General features: G+C 43.3%; 1 pseudogene across 1 annotated transcript; it reads right to left on the reverse strand.

Annotated features, from left to right (window-relative positions):
* Nucleotides 1-497: 497 nt before the first annotated feature.
* LOC308241638 (propionyl-CoA carboxylase beta chain, mitochondrial-like) lies at nt 498-2,283 on the reverse strand (annotated as a pseudogene). The gene is made up of 2 exons: nt 1,170-2,283; nt 498-947 (listed from the first exon to the last, which is right to left on the reverse strand). The product of its transcript is annotated as a propionyl-CoA carboxylase beta chain, mitochondrial-like (transcript).
* Nucleotides 2,284-17,417: the final 15,134 nt, after the last annotated feature.

The raw sequence follows: 17,417 nt of genomic DNA on the forward strand, positions 1-17,417 counted from the left end.
CAAATATTATGTACTGCATATACTTATATGTGCTATACTTTTATATGACTGGCAGCACAGTAGGTTTGTTTACACCAGCATCACCACAAACATGTGAGTAATATGTTGCACTATGACTTTAAGACAGTTATGGCAGCATTAGGCAATAGGAAATACTCAGCTCCATTATAATCTTATGGGATTACCATCATATATGCAGTCATAATGGGGTGCATGATTATAGTAAAAAAATAAGAGGCATTTTGGTTTCTGTAAGGCCACTTTGTAAAATCCCTAACCTGCCACTAGAGGCTGCTCTTAATTCTTTTTTAAAATTGATTAACATTTTTAATAAAGCAAATAATTTTGCAGTGTGGCACAAATGAAATCTTTCTAGAATGTAATAAACTTGGCATTCCAAGTAATTACTGTTGTTTAGATTCAATGGTTTCATGATTGCAAAAAAGGAAGAAATGAGTTCAAATGGCCAGCTCTTGTTTTATTTTCCTTTGATGAGTTTACAATGGGATATTTGCATGCTTCCTCCAAGGATGTTGTACCTTCTTGCTGGCTGAAACATCCAGGTCACAGCAAATTCAGGCACGTGTAGAGATGGGCTGAATGATGTCATCCAAAAATCCTCTCACTGCTGCAGGAAAAGGACTGGCAAACTTGTTGATATATTCTGCTTGTGCATTTTCCACATTCTCATGCCCTTTGAAAAGGATCTCATAGAACCCTTTACTCCCATGACTGCAATCTCTGCTGTGGGCCAAGTATAGTTGGTGTCACCACATAGGTGTTTGGAGCTCATGACATCATAGGCACCACCATAGGCCTTCCTGGTGATGACTGTGACTTTGGGCACAGTTGCCTCAGAAAATGTGTAGAGAAGTTTGGCACCATGCTGGATGGTGCCCCTGTATTCCTGTACTGTGCCAGGCAGAAAGCCAGGGACATCAACAAAACTGATGAATGGAATGTCATTTTGTTTGTTTGTTTTTCTTTTAAAATATATTTTTTATTGATTTCAGAAAGGAAGGGAGAGAGAGCGAGATAAACATCAATGATGAGAGAGAACCATTGCATGCCCCCTCCCCTCCACTGGGGATCAAGCCCACAACCTAGGCATGTGCCCTGACTGGGAATCAAACCGTGACCTCCTGGCTCATAGGTCAATGCTCAACCACTGAGTCACGCCAGCCAGGCCTGGAATGTTGAATGCATCACAGAATCGGACAAAACGAGCCCCTTTCACAGAAGAATTAATATCCAAGCATCCTGAAGCCACCTCAGGTTGATTGCCAACAATTCCAACCGTCCTCCTATTCCTTCTTGCAAAACCAGTAATGATGTGCTTGGCATAATTGGGCATGATCTCAGAAAATTCTCTCTCATCAACAACAGAATGTATGATGTCCACCGTGGTAGGTTCCAAAGGGACAATTGTGTTGAGCTCAGGAACAGACAGTCACTGGGATCATGGCACTCATGGATGGGAACTGGGTTCTGGCTATTGAGGGGCAGGTAATTGAAGAACTCTGGAAGATTGCACGGGGTGTCCACATCATTTTCAAAAGCTCTGTGAGCACACCTGACATGGTGGTGTGGGTCTTGGCACCACCAAGCTCCTCCTGCCTAACATCTTCGCTAGTGACAGACTTCACAACATCAGGGCCAGTTATGAACAGGTAGGAGGCGTCCTTTGCCATGACCGTGAACTGTGTTAGGGCTGGGGAGTAGACAGCCCCACCAGCACATAGGCCCATGATGGGAGAAATCGGTGGGGTGACTCCCAGTACCATGACATTCCTCAGAAAGATGTCTGCGAAGTCGGCCAAAGACTCTACTCCCTCTTGGACCCGTGCTCCCCCAGGGTCATTCAATCCCTGGAGCCCCATGTCATGGCCTGATGCATGATTTTGCAGATCTTTTGGACATGTGCTCCTGACAGACTGCCTCCAAAAACAGTAAAACCCTGACTGAAGACCTAAACCAATCTTCTGTTGATTCGGCCCTGTGTAGTGACAACACTGTTTCCAGGAAACTTATTCTCATCAGCGGCCATTCCCAAATCTACACATCTGTTTTCCACAAACATGTCGCTCTCAACAAAACTGTCAGGGTCCAGCAAGAGACGACCTGCTCTCTGGCCGTTAGCTTTCCTCGCTGGTGCTGCGCTGCAGTGCGGCGCTGGCCCTCTGTGCCCGCAGCGATGGAGACTGGAGACCCGCACTGAGACCGCTCATCCCAGCGCACAGCCTTGCTCCAGCCGCCGGCCCCCACGCGAGTTGCCTCCGCCATATTTCTGCTCTTAATTATTTTTTTAAAATATGTATTTATTATTTTTAAAGGTATTTTCATTTATTTCAGAGAAGAAGGGAAATGGAGAGATAGAAACATCAATGATGAGAGAAGATCAGTCATCAGCTGCCTCCTTCACGCCCCACACGGGGAATTGAGCCCGCAAAGGAGCATGTGCTCTGGCCAGGAATCTAACGGTGACCTCCTGGCTCATAGGAGAGGCTCAACCACTGAGCCACACCAGCTGGGCTGCTCTTAATTCTTAATATGTGAAGGCTAACCTAGTGAAAGAGCTTTTTCCACAGTCAGTAAGGAGCTGGAAATTGCTTTGGAAATTGCTTTGCTATTTACGTTTTGATTTTTTTCCCCTCCATTTCTTTATTTTAAATTATTATTATTTTTGGTTTATATCAGTTCAGTGTTATGTTTTATCGATGGTATCTAAATAGAAGATGAAGGCACATTTACTTTTGACTTATGCTTTTGTATTTCAGCACTGGATGTAAGCCCGGGGTGTTTTTCATTATTGTTATCGAGTTTCTTTCTTCCTTTTTTGCAGTTAGAAAGAAAATCTACTTTTTATTATTTATTAAGGCACAATTTGTGACCAAAATGCAGTGTCCATCACTTTTCCTATTCATTATAGTGAACTAAATGTTTTTTTCTTTTACCCACTCTCTTTTTAATGAAACAAGGGATATTCAAAAAGGACTTTTCAAATGGCACGATATAATTATATCTCAAATAAGTAAACACTAAGTGATTAAAGAGGGGAGCTGTGCTCCACCTTGGTGAAGGTAGAGTACCTGCATCAATTGTGTGGACTTCTGCACAAGAGACTTATAGACTCACTCCCATTTGTTAATTTACTTAACCATCTATTTATTTTTTAAAATTTTATTTTATTGTTTAAAGTATTACAAATAGTAGTACATTCTCCTTTTTTGCCCCATTGACCTACCCCTGGCCTCCCCTACCCCTTGGCACATGCCCTCCCCACCCCCCCTCTCCAGCGTCTTGTGTCCATTGGTTATGCTTATATGCATGCATACAAGTCCTTGGGTTGATCTCTTAACTCCCCCAACCCCATGCCTCCCAGCATTCCCACTGTAGTTTGACAGTATGTTTGATGCTTCACTGCCTCTGTATCTATTTTTGTTCATTAGTTTATAATGTTCTTTATTATCCATAAATGAGTGAGATCATGAGGTATTTTTCTTTCACTGACTGGCTTATTTCACTTAGCATAATGCTCTCCAGTTCCATCCATGCTGTTGCAAATGGTAAGAATTCCTTCTTTTTTTAAAGCAGCGTACTATTCCATTGTGTAGATGTACCACAGTTTTCTAATCCATTCATCTGCTGATAGGCATTTAGGCTGTTTCCAAATCTTAGCTATTATGAATTGTGCTGCTATGAACATAGGGGTGCATATATCCTTTCTGATTGGTGTTTCTGTTTTCTTGGGATATATTCCTAGAAGTGGGATCACTGGGTCAAATGGCAGTTCCTTTTTTAATTTTTTGAGGAAACTCCATACTGTTCTCCATAGTGGCTGCACAAGTCTGCAGTCTCACCAGCAGTGCACAATGGTTCCTTTTTCTTCGAATCCTCGCCAGCACTTGTCATTTGTTGATTTGTTGGTGATAGCCATTCTGACAGGTGTGAGATGGTACCACATTGTTGTTTTGATTTGCATCTCTCAGATGATTAGTGACTTTGAGCATGTTTCCTGTGTCTCCTGGCTTTCTGAATGTCTTCTTTCGAAAAGAAGTGTCTATTTAGGTCCTTTGCCCATTTTTTTTTTTTTTTATTGGATTGTTTCTCTTCCTTTTGTTAAGTTGTATGAGTTCCCTGTAAATGTTGGAGATTAAATCCTTATCAGAGATAACATTGGCAAATATGTTCTCCCATGCAGTGGGCTTTCTTGTTTTGTTGACGGTTTCTTTTGCTGTGCAGAAGCTTTTTATTTTGATGTAGTCCCATTTGTTTATTTTCTCTTTAGTTTCCATTGCCCTAGGAGCTGTATCGATAAAGATATTGCTATGACAAATATCTGCTATTTTGCTGCCTATGGCTTCTTCTAAGATTTTTATGGTTTCCCATCTTTATCCATTTTGAGTTTATTTTTGTGTATGGTGTAAGTTGGTGGTCTAGTTTCATTTTTTTGCAAGTATCTGTCCAATTTTCCCAACACCATTTATTGAAGAGACTGTCTTGACTCCATTGTATGTTCATGCCTCCTTTGTCAAATATTAATTGAGCATACTGGCTTGTGTCAATTTCTGGGTTCTCTGTTCTGTTCCATTGGTCTATATGTCTGTTCTGGTGCCAGTACCAGGCAGTTTTGAGAACAGTGGCTTTGTAGTATAGCTTGATATCTGGTATTGTGATCCCTCCACATTGTTCTTCTTTCTCAAGATTGCTGCAACTATTCGGGGTCTTTTTTTATTCCATATGATTTTTTGGAGAATTTGTTCTAGGTCTTTGAAGTATGCTGTTGGTATTTTAATGGGGATTGCATTGAATTTATAGGTTGTTTTGGGTAGTATGGACATTTTAACGGCGTTGGTTCTACCAATCCATAAACATGGTATATTCTTTCATTTGTTCATGTTTTCTTCTATCTCTTTTTTTTTTTAGCATCCTGAAATTTTCTGAGTATAGGTTCTTTGTCTCCTTGGTTAAGTTTATTCCTAGGTATATTAATTTTTTTTTGTTGCAATGGTAAATGGGATTGCTATTTTCATTTCTCTTTCTGTGAATTCATTATTGATGTATAGATTCATCATCTATTTAGATCGGTGTGACTCGTGGATATTTTTTTTTAATATATTTTATTGATATTTTACAGAGAGGAAGGGAGAGGGATAGAGAGCTAGAAACATCGATGAGAGAGAAACATCGATCAGCTGCCTCCTGCACACTCCCCACTGGGTATATGCCCGCAACCAAGGTACATGCCCTTGACTGGAATCGAACCTGGGACCCTTCAGTCCGCAGGCCGACGCTCTATCCACTGAGTCAAACCGGTTTCGGCTCGTGGATATTTTTTAATACTTGGGTTATAATTCAGCACTACCTCATTTATCACAGCAGTCCCGCTTTGGCCATTGGAGCTCTTTCTGTTGGCTCCTGTGTCCCTCTGGCAGACCTCCATAATGGTGAGGTTTTGTTTTGTTTCTCAGTACTTCCTTACTTTCTGACACCATAAGATGCTCCAGGCTCATTTTGTATATTTACAGCCCCAGTCCTACAATCAGTCATTTTCCCAAGGAGTTCTGGTTTAGTTTATTGGAAAATAGTTTTAGAAAACAACATATGGGTGCTAAATATGCACAATACTACTTGGATGTTATTGCTTCTAGTTTTTGTCAGCTGATAGAGCAAGGAAATATATGGGTGCACATTGATCTTTTTGTATACACATATCTATAAGTATCTCTATATAAAACCATCTGTGATTATATTAAAATATACATGCATTCACACTGATGTCTCAAACTTTAATCCATCATCACAGAAATTTTTCTAGCTTCCCTCCCTTGCTTATCTCTAACCTTCCATTCCAATAGTGAAAAACCTGGCTTCCCCCATCCGCCATCCATGTGCTTGATTGTTCAATTCTACCACACATGTGTAGCAGTGTTAGAAGTGTTAACCATAACTCTTTTGAGAAAAAACTACATCAACTAAAGTACTGTGCTTATGTATTGTTTATTCTGCTCTTAGTCTCATAGACTCCACTAATTTTCAGTTACAGAGGTCAGCTCCTTTTTCTATAGCCCATTCAGTGATGTTGTAAATTGTTTTAGTCACATTCTGTATTCTGGATCTGTTGTGTCGTAAATCAGCAAGTGAGATACAAGATGCCTTAATGAGCCAATTAATTAGGAGTCATTTATTGTACACAGTCCAGAGGGAGGTGTTTCATCCAAATCTCTGAGCGAAGTCACACAGGAAGTTTCCCATATTTATACCTTTTGAGCTTCTTTGTCTGCAGATTTTACAAAGAGCTCTGTATGGATTATTGTTAGTCAGTTGTAATCTTGAATACATAATGACTTAGTACTTGGCATAAGAATATGGGAATTATTATCAGTATTAGTCTATATTAGTCTATTACATTGGATGGCCAGCTTGCAAGATCAGACAGTTAAGTTTATCTTTTTCTATTATTCTAACTAAAAACAAAGTCATTTTATAGAATAAGAGACTGTCTTAAAGTGACAGAGCTTACAATGACAGAGTTTACAAGACAAGGGACTATCTAACAATAGCAGAGAATTTCAAACAGCAGTTTTTATACAAGATGGAGGTTACTATGTTTCAGAGTTTCAGATCCTCTAACATCTTAAATTATTTTTTTTTCTAATTTGCACATGTTAATGTTTATCTTTGTGCTGTAAAATTCTATGGGTTTTGACAAATGCAAGAGACTGGACTTTAGATACAGAGTTGAAGGCACCCCTATATATATGACATTTAAAGCCATGCAGGGTTGGAGCCCTAGGCATAACAGGTGGAATGAAAAACAGGAACACAGGAGAGAAACCAAGATGGCAGCATAGGTAAACACCTGCACTTGCTGCCTCGCACAACCACTTCAAAACTACAACTAAAAGACAAAACGGACATCATCCAGAACCACAGGAAGGCTGGCTGAGTGGAAATTCTACAACGAGAAGGAAAGAGAAAAGCACACTGAGACTCAGAGGAGCTGTGGAAGTAAAGTGCAGAGGTACGGAGGCACACGCCGAGAGGGCTGGCAACTGAGTACGTGGCTGGCTTTTTCGATCCGCAGGGAGACACAAGCTCCCAAGTGCTCTGAACTCCAGTTCCAGGCGAGACTCTGGGGCCCCAGACTCATACAGGGAGAAACTGGACTGTCTGGGTTCAGGTGGATTTCTCTCAGAGGTGCTTGAAGCGATTACCAGGGAACACTGAGACCCGGGGGCCTCTTAGGGCAGGGTTGACGGGAGGCCTTGCTGTTTGCTCCACCCTGAGACTTTGCCCCACACCAGCTGTGCCCATAGGCTTTTGCATATGAATGGCCCAGTTTTTTGAAATCTAAACTTACCTAACAAACTGCAGCTGAGTCAGAGAGACCCAGAACATCCAAAAGAAGGCCCAAGGCCCCATAGCAGCTTGCATTGCTTCACAGCTGGGCCTCATCTGGGCACCTCCAAAACCCAAACAAAGAAGAGGAATCTGCAGATCTCTCCGTAGCTCCAGCTGGGTGGCCTCAGGCAGAGGCTAAATTAGCAACTCCTTGGAGATCCAAGAGCCAGTGTACCCAGGGGTCAGAGTAGGACCATCCAGATTACAACTCCTCAGATCCATAAGGGACACACTCAGGGGGCAGACTTAGTGAGCAAATAGCAAGTCTTGCCTCATAAGGGTGTCTCCAGCACAGAAGTTCTCCCATCGTAGACACAGCTGATCTTCACAGCCAATTGGCGTGGAGGTCAATTCCTCCTAGTGATACCAACAACAATGAAGGCTTAACTACAACAAGACTGTGCACACAGCCCACAAAGGAGTGCACCAAGAGTGTCCACCTCAGGTAACTGGGGAGGCTGAGCCACTGGGCCCTAGAGGACACCTAGCACACAAAGCCACTCTATCAACTCAGGGAAGCAGTCAAAATGTGGAGACAAAGAAACAGGTCACAAGTGAAAGAAATGGAGGAAAGCAAACAACTGGATATAGAGTTCAAAACCATGGTTATAAGGTTTTTCAAGAATTTTCTAGAAAAGGCCGATAAATTTAGTGAGACCCTCAGGGATATGAAAAAGGACCAACTAGAAATTAAGCATACACTGACTGAAATAAAGAATAATATACAGAGATCCAACAGCAGACGAGAGGATCACAAGAATCAAGTCAAAGATTTGAAATACAAAGAAGGGAAAAACACCCAACTGGAAAAGCAAAAAGAAAAAAGAATCCAAAAATATGAAGATAGTGTAAAGAGCCTCTGAGGCAACTTCAAGCATACCAACATCAGAATTATGGGGGTGCCAGAAGAAGAGAGAGAGCAAGATACTGAAAACCTATTTGAAGAAATAATGACAGAAAACGTCCCCCACCTGGTGAAAGAAATAGACTTACAAGTCCAGGAAGTGCAGAGTACCCCAAACAAAAGGAATCCAAAGAGGACCACACCAAGACACATCATAAATAAAATGCCAAGAGCAGAGAGAAACCAAGATGACGGCATAGATGAACATCAAAACTGCTGCCTCCCATAACAATTTCAAAACTACAGCTAAAAGACAGAACGGACATCATCCAGAACCACAGGAAAGCTGGCTGAGTGGAAATTCTACAACTAGAAGGAAAGAGAGGGGCACACGGAGACTCAGAGGAGCTGCAAAAGGCTGAGGTATAGAGACACGCGTGCGTAGAGGACAGGTGGCTGAGTCCCTGGTTAGCTTTCTCCAGCAGGAGAGAGATGGAAGCTCCCAACTAGACTGAACCCCAGTTTCGACTGCACTGAACCCCAGTTCTGGGCAAGACCCTGGGGTCCCAGACTCATAAGGGGGGAGTCTGGACTGTCGGGAAAAGAAAGGAGCACATGGAAACTCGGGGGAGCCGCGAAAGGCAGAGGTCTGGAGGCGCGCATGCAAGTGCGCGCAGAGAGGACTGACTGCTGAGTGTGCCACTGGCTTTCTCTAGAGGGAGGAAGTTGGAAGCTCCAGACTGCGCTGAACTCCAGTTCCGGGTGAGAATCTGGGAATCCAGATTCATTGGGGGAGAAACTGGACTGTCTGGCAGCGGGCAAAACTCGAGGGTGGCTTTCTTTCAGAGGTGCTTGCAGTGATTACCAAGGGACACTGAGACCCAGGGGCCTCTAGGGCAGGGCTGACGGGAAGCCAAGGTTGCCTGCTCAGCCCTGAGAACTCTGCCCCATCCAAGTTGAGTACAGAGGCTTTTGCAATTTTGGAAGTCTTGTCTCATAAGGCTGTCTCTAGCACTGATGTTCTCCTGGCGTAGACACAGCTGATCCTCACAGCCAATTGGCCTGGAGGTCAATTCCTCCCAGTGATACCAACAACAATCAAGACTTAACTACAACAAAATTGTACACACAGTCCACAAAGGAGTGCACCAAGAGTGTCCACCTCAGGTAACTGGGGAGGCTGAGCCACTGGGCCCTATAGGACACCTAGCACACAAAGCTACTCTACCAACTTAGGGAAGCAACAAAAATGCGGAGACAAAGAAACAGATCACAAATGAAAGAAATGGAGGAAAGTAAACAACTGGATATAGAGTTCAAAACCACTGTTATAAAGTTTTTCAAGAATTTTCTAGAAAAGGCCGATAAATTTAGTGAGACCCTCAAGGATATGAAAAAGGACCAACTAGAAATTAAACAATCACTGACTGAAATAAAAAATATTATACAGAAACCTAACAGCAGACTAGAGGTACATAAGAATCAAGTCAAAGATTTGAAATACAAAGAAGCAAAAAACACTCAACCAGAAAAGCAAAAAGAAAAAAGAATCTAAAATTCTGAAGACAGTGTAAGGACCCTCTGGGACAACTTCAAGCGTACCAACATCTGAATTATGGGGGTGCCAGAAGAAGAGAGAGAGCAAGATACTGAAAACCTATTTGAAGAAATAATGACTGAAAACTTTCCCCACCTGGTGAAAGAAATAGACTTGCAAGTCCAGGAAGCACAGAGAACCCCAAACAAAAAGAATCCAAAGAGGACCACACCAAGACACATCATAATTAAAATGCCAAGAGCAAAAGACAAAGAGAGAATATTAAAAGCAGCAAGAGAAAAACAGTTAGTTACATACAAGGGGATACCCATATGATTGTCAGCTGATTTCTCAACAGAAACTATGCAGGCCAGACGGGAGTGGCAAGAAATATTCAAAGTGATGAATAGCAAGAACCTACAACCAAGATTACTCTACCCAGCAAAGCTATCATTCAGAATTGAAGGTCAGATAAAGAGCTTCACAGATAAGAAAAAGCTAAAGGAGTTCATCACCACCAAACCAGGATTATATGAAATACTGAAGGGTATTCTTTAAGAAGAGGAAGAAGAAGAAAAAGGTAAAGATAAAAATAATGAACAACAAAATGACAACAAATACATACCTATCAAGTGAATCTAAAAATCAAGTGAATAAAAAATCTGATGAACAGAATGGACTGATGAATATAATAGAATCAGGGACATAGAAAGGGAGTGGACTGACAATTCTCAGTGGAAAGGGGGTGTGAGGGGTGCGGGAAGAGATTGGACAAAAATCTTACACCTATGGATGAGGACAGTGGTAGGGGTAAGGGCATGGGGTGGGGTGAGGAATCAGGTGGAGGGGAGGTATGGGAGAAAAAAAAGAGGAACACCTGTAATAATCTGAACAATAAAGATTTATTTTTTAAAAAAGAAAATAAATAAAAAATAAAATGCCAAGAAAAAAAAAGCAGCAAGAGAAAAACAGTTAGTTACCTATAAGGTAGCACCCATACTATTGTCAGCTGATTTCTCAACAGAAACTATGCAGGCCAGACAGGAATGGAACGAAATATTCAAAGTGATGAATAGCAAGAACCTACAACCAAGATTACTCTACCCAGCAAAGCTATCATTCAGAATTGAAGGTCAGATAAAGAGCTTCACAGATAAGAAAAAGCTAAAGGAGTTCATCACTGCCAAACCAGTATTATATGAAATGCTGAAAGGTATTCTTTAAGAATAGGAAGAAGAGAAAGGTAAAGATAAAATTTATGAACAATAAATACATATCTATCAACAAGTGAATCTAAAAATCAAGTTAATAAAAAATCTGATGAACAGAATAATCTGGTGAATATAATAGAATCAGGGGCATAGAAAGGGAGTGGACTGACAATTCTCAGGGGGAAAGGGGTGTGGGGGGTGCGGGAAGAGACTGGACAAGAATCATACACCTATGGATGAGGACAGTGGGGGCGGGTAAGGGCATGAGGTGGGGTGGGAACTGGGTGGAGGGGAGGTATGGGGGGGGGAAAGAGGAACAACTGTAATAATCTGAACAATAAAGATTTAATAAAAAAAAAGAAAAGAAAAACAGGAACACAAATCCTGGGAACCATCAATATTTAATGGTCAGGTGAAGCAAGAGAAACCAGTAAAAGAGAATGAGGAAGAGTAGATGGAGATATATGAGAGACAGCTCTAAAGAAGCCAGGGAGGAGAATGTCAAGGAAAGAGTTCAAGGTTGAGTTGTGTTCTCCCTCCCAAATTCATATACTGAAATCCTACCCCCCCCCCCCCGCCATTCCTCAGGATGTGACCTTATTTAGAGATAGTCTTTACAGAGATAATCAAGTTATAGGGAAATCATTAAGGTGGGCCCTGATCTAATATGACTGATGTCCATATAAAAAGGGGAAATTTGGACACAGAGACACATACATGGAGAGTGCCCTGTGAACGAGGATAGCTATCTACGTCACAGATAGAGAACTGGACCAGATCCTTCTTCCTCAGCCCTCAGAAGGAAACATCTCTGAAGACACCATGAATCAGCTGTCTAGCCTTCACAACTGTGAGACAATACATTCCTATTGTGTAAGCCACCCTGTTTGTAATACTTTATTATGACAGTGTTCACATACTAATACAGAAGGAGGGTCAGTTATCTTGGTTAATGTCCATTCAGTTAAGAGAAGAAATGAAAAACTGCCCATTGACTTAGTGATGAATAGATCAATGGTGTTTTAGCAATAATGATTTCAGATGCAGAAATCATATTGTGGTGAACTGAGGCCAGGTGACCAAGTGAAGACTAATCATAGATTTTGCTTTAAATAAATTTGGTGATGCAAGGAAGAAAGGCAGCTTGCTAAGGCTCTCATCACTTGAGATTGCCTGCATAACTGTACTTGATTCTGTTGCTGTTTCTATCCACCTTGCATTAAAAAAATCAAATTAGTATTTCAAAGTCTTTGTTTTCAGTATATTATTTCCCTATTCAAAGATTTTAGTAGTTCTTTTATGACTTTGTTAAATTAAATTTGCTCTGTGGAGCACAGGGTGCTGGATAATGAGCTGCAGTTCAACAACAGACCAGAAGAGAAATTGAAATAGAAAACTTGGTTACTCACAGAGGTACACCACACGCTTTGAGGGGCCAAGAGGGGAGATCAAGGTAAAGGCCCAGAGAGGAAACACCTGGGGAACATGCTCTGTTAGGTTTGTTAGGATCCTGGGCTAAGGTGGAATTAGCCAATTCAAAACAAAAGGGCAGGGTTTAGGTAAGCCCCACAGGAGTCTTATCTAAGGGGTACACAAGGTAAAAGTCCTGGGAGGCAGGGGAGACTGTTGATCACAAGGCTTTGGGGAAGACATATTGGGAACTGGCATTTTCTTGTGACTCTTGCATGAGGGAGCTAGTGTCAAATTAAGGCTCCCATAGGCCATTCAGCCAAACCTAATGGAGGCCGAGGCAGCAATATAATGGAGTAACTAACTTAGCTAAGCACTCTAGACACTTTTCTTAAGTAAAGGCTCCCTCAGGTTAAACTTTCAAGATTTCACATAACCTGGACCCTCCTATGTAAGTGCAGGTTTGCTGTTCACCATTGCGATCCTATGTTCTGACCCTGGTTCTCACTGGGGCAGGAGGAGGTTCATTTGTTTTTCACCTGGCCCTGGAGGATCAATGATTGATTGCCTTTGTTTGGATGATAATGGCTTTTACATTGATCTCAGTAACTAAGGCGATTATTTATTTTTTATCTCTCCATTTTAAAGTGGAGAAAAAAAATTGTCCATGCAAATATTGGAAGACAAATTAGAAGATTCCTTCCCTTCATATGATGATATGTGATAAAATTATGATAAGTCTCTTATCTTTCATTCCTTTTCAACTAAAGAGCTCCCTTTCTCTCTCCTTTCTTCTTCCTTCCCTTTCTCTTACTTCTTTTCTTCCCTAATTTTTTTCTTCCTTTCTTCTATCTAATAATAATTGTTGACCCTTTCAATTAGCCTTGACAATTTATTTTCCATAACATTCTACCCTAGCCACATAACTTGGCGGAGGGGTGGGGGGGAGAATGTGAAGGAACACTGTATTGGGGCTCTTTTCATTGAACGTAAGAGAAACTCAATTTAAACTAATTTAAATTTAGAGAAGATTTATAGATTCATGTATTTCAAAGATCTAGTGTATTTCAAAGGCAGCTAGATTCAGGGGCTCAAATGATGTAGTGCGGACTCTATGCTTCCTTTCTTAACTCCGCTTATTTCTACTTGGCTTCTCCATGTGGAGAAATCAGACCCACGGATCTACTAGCTTAGCAACCCCAGCAGAAAGAGACCTTCTCTTCTTTAATACCCATGTGTCAGAACCCAAGAACACATTAATTTGTTCTGTTTGGATTGAGCGGTCACTAGAGCTTCCCACTGAGCTCCCGGGGAAGGGGATGGGTATATGGTGGGAGGGATGGAAGGTGGGGAAATGAAGCATTGCGACTTTTAATCCAGTCACTATCACATGGAGTCCTGATGAAGAAAAATTTAACTTAAGAACCAGCTTCATCTTTGAATGAAAATGTAAGGATTTTTTCTTTTTAAATATATATATTATTGATTTTAGAAAGAAAGGGAGAGAGAGAGAAACATCAATGATGAGAGAGAATCATTGATTAGCTGTCTCCTGCATGCCCCCTATTGGGGATCGAGCCCACAACCCAGGGCACCCTGACTGGGAACTGAACCATGACCTCCTGGTTCATAGGTTGAGGCTCAACCGTAGAACCACACCAGCCGAGCTGTAAGGATCTTTTGAATTAAGAAGGCAAAAAAGTAGAAATAATTTTAAAGGGACAAATTTCTGCATCTTGGCAAAAGGAAAATTGTCACCATCTATTGCAGAGGATATAAGTCTTCACATGAGCCAGCATTACCCTGTGATTTTGTTTAGTGAGGCTTCCAAAAAGGAAGACAACTCTTTAATAGCTTTATTGAGATTTAGGTCATACATCTTAAAACTCACCCCTTTAAAGTATTGCAGTACAGTGTTGTTGTTGTTTTGTATATTTATAGGGCTGTGAAACCATCACCATGATCTAATATTAGAACGTTTTCATCACCTCAGAAAGACAGCATTAGCAGTCACCTTACACATCCCTTCCCCAAGCCCCTGGCAAGACTTACCCACTTTCTATCTCTATACATTTGCCTATTCAGGACATTTCATATCCACCTGAGTATATATTTTTTCTTTTCTTTTTTAAAAATATATTTTTATTGATTTCAGAGAGAAAGGGAGAGGGAGAGAGATAGAAAATCAATGATGAAAGAGAATCATTGATTGGCTGCCTCCCACACGCCCCACAATGGGATTAAGCCCGAAACCCGGGAACATGCCTTTGACCGGAATTGAACCTGGGACCCTTCAGTCTGCAGGATGACACTCTATCCACTGAGCAAAACTGGCTAGGGCACCCGAGTATATTTTTCCATTGCCTTTTAGAGAAAATGGAAGAAAGGGGGAAGGGAGGGAGGGAGAAAGAGAGAAAGAGACATTGATTGCTTGCTTCTTGCATGAGTCCTAACTGGTACTAGAATAGAAACTGCAACCCAGATATATGCCCTTGACTGAGAATTGAACCCAAGACCCTTTGGTGCTTGGCTGATGATCTAACCCAGGGGTGGGCAAACTTTTGACTTGAGGGCCACAATGGGTTCTTAAACTGGACCGGAGGGCTGGAACAAAAGTATGGATGGAGTGTTTGTGTGAACTAATATAAATTCAAAGTAAAGGAGCGGAGGGGAGAGCAAGAGAACCCTCCGCTCTTTCGGCTCCGCGGGCTGGATAGAACAGCCGAACGGGGCCGTAGTTTGCCCACGGCTGCTCTAACCACTTAGCAGCACTGGCCAGGGTTACATTTAACATTTGAGGCAATGGGGAGGACAACTTTGAAGGTTTATTGGTGGTGCAGTCTACTGTGCCCCTGTATTCCAACACAAAAGGCAACACACTGCTCCAGCTCCCTTTCCTTCACTGCAGGGAATAACATGTTCTAAATACTGCCTGCCATAACTTCTTCCATATTCTAAAAATTGTCAGGTCCTGAGTGAACTCTCTGAAGGTCATTCCAGTCCTTCAATCTGTTCCAAAAAAAGGATCCAGCTTTCAGCTTTTTCTGTGCTCAGGACAATGGGCAGGAAAGGAGCCCTGGGGAAAATCCTAATATATAAAAACCCAGGGTCTGTAACGTACAAAATGACTGAAGGCTTGACCGACCAGAAGTCAGTGCTGCAGTCAGTGCTGGTTTGCTGTGGCGACCCAGCACTGCCTGCTGAGGCAGCTGCGGATCAGGCCTGGAGAGAGGCCCAAAGAGAGAGGCAGTGTCTGATCTGCAGCCTCCGTGGCAGCTGTTGATCAGCTGTTGCCTCTCTCTTTCTCTGGGCTTCGCCAGCAGCCACATCTCTCTTTCTCTCTGGACCTCCACAGGGGCTGATGATCAGCCCCGCCTCTCTGATCAGGCCCGGAGATAGGCCCGGAGACGCTGACTGGCATAGAAACCGACCAATCAGAACCAAATCTGGGTGAACTGTGAGGAGCCAATGGCTGCCTAGGAGGCAGAGCTTTTGACACTGACTGGCATAGAAACCGACCGATCAGAACCAAATTGGCCGGCAGGGGAGGGCAGTTGGGGGCAACCAGGCCAGCAGGGGAAGGCAGTTGGGGGCAAGATTAGACCAGCAGGGGAGGGCCATTGGGGGCGATCAGGCAGACAGAGGCAGTTAGGAGCGATCAGGTCTGCAGGGGAGAGCAGTTAAGGGTGATATCAGGCCGGCAGGGGAGGTCCATTGCAGGAGAGATCAGGACAGCAGGGGAGGGCAGTTGGGGCAACCAGGCTGGGAGGGGAGGGCTGTTGGGGGCGAGATGAGGTTGGCAAGGGAAGGGCAGTTAGGGGTGATCAGGCAGGCAGAGGCAGTTGGGGGTAAGATCAGGCCAGCAGGGGAGAGCAGTTAGGGGTGAGATCAGGCCGGCAGGGGAGGGCAGTTAGGGGTGATCAGGCAGGCAGGCATGTGAGCAGTTAGGAGCCAGCGGCCCCAGATTACAAGAGGGATGTCCAGCTGCCAGTTTAGGCGAGGGATGTCCGACTGCCGGTTTAGGCCCGATCCCTGCAGGCCTAAACCAGCAGTCGGACATCCCCCAAGGGGTCCCTGATTGGAGAGGATGCAGGCTGGGCTGAGGGAACCCCCCCTCCATGCACGGATTTCATGCACCGGGCCACTAGTCTATATATATAAACAAGGCTAAGTGACTGTCTGACCAGTAGCTATGACGTGCACTGACCACCAGGGGGCAGACGCTCAATGCAGGAGCTGCTGAGCTGCAGTGACTTGGCAGTGGTAGTTCTTGGGTGACACACCCCAGAACCTGAGAGGAGGGAGCCTGATTCCTGGGTGTGTCACCCAAGAACTGCACTCTCACAATTCAGAATCCCTCGGGGGATGTTGGAGAGCCAGTTTCAGCCCAATCCCCGCAGGCCAGGCCAAGGGACCCCACCTGCCAGAGGGACCCTGCTCACTCTGCAGACATCCTTCGAGCCACAGTGCCCCAGGTATGGCTGGTGGGGAGGCACCATGGGAGGTTGGCTCCAAGGCGTGTCTGGCCGTCTTGCCCAGTCCCACCTTGCCGGCCACCTTCTAATTAATTTCAATGTGAACAAATCCATGCACCGGGTCACTAGTAAAGCTATAAAGCACAACAAAATCTGTAGTTTCACTTGTATCCTCCAGGGGTCAGTTCAGGAAGTACACTAGATATTCCAAGCAGAAAAGGGAACATCTAGGGAATTAGTGAATTATTCAGGGAATTGGACACTTACATATCATTGAAAGGTCTGGAGAAATAGAAGTTCCAGGGTCAGTGCCAAGCTTCTGGTTTCAAGGCTGCATATCACCACTTTTCTGACCCAGAAATCAGAAACACCTCATGTTATCCAGGAGCGAGGAGACTACTGGTCACATCAGAGCACCCTGCACCACAGATGGTGGCTATGCAAGAACACAGAATTCAGAGGCTGCCAACGCATGTCTACCCCAGAGACTGCTTTCCCCTGCACTGTCCTTGACAGTGTTCTCATATTATCCTTCT

Source organism: Plecotus auritus, assembly GCF_963455305.1.
Source record: "Plecotus auritus genome assembly, chromosome: 1".
NCBI lineage: Eukaryota > Metazoa > Chordata > Mammalia > Chiroptera > Vespertilionidae > Plecotus > Plecotus auritus.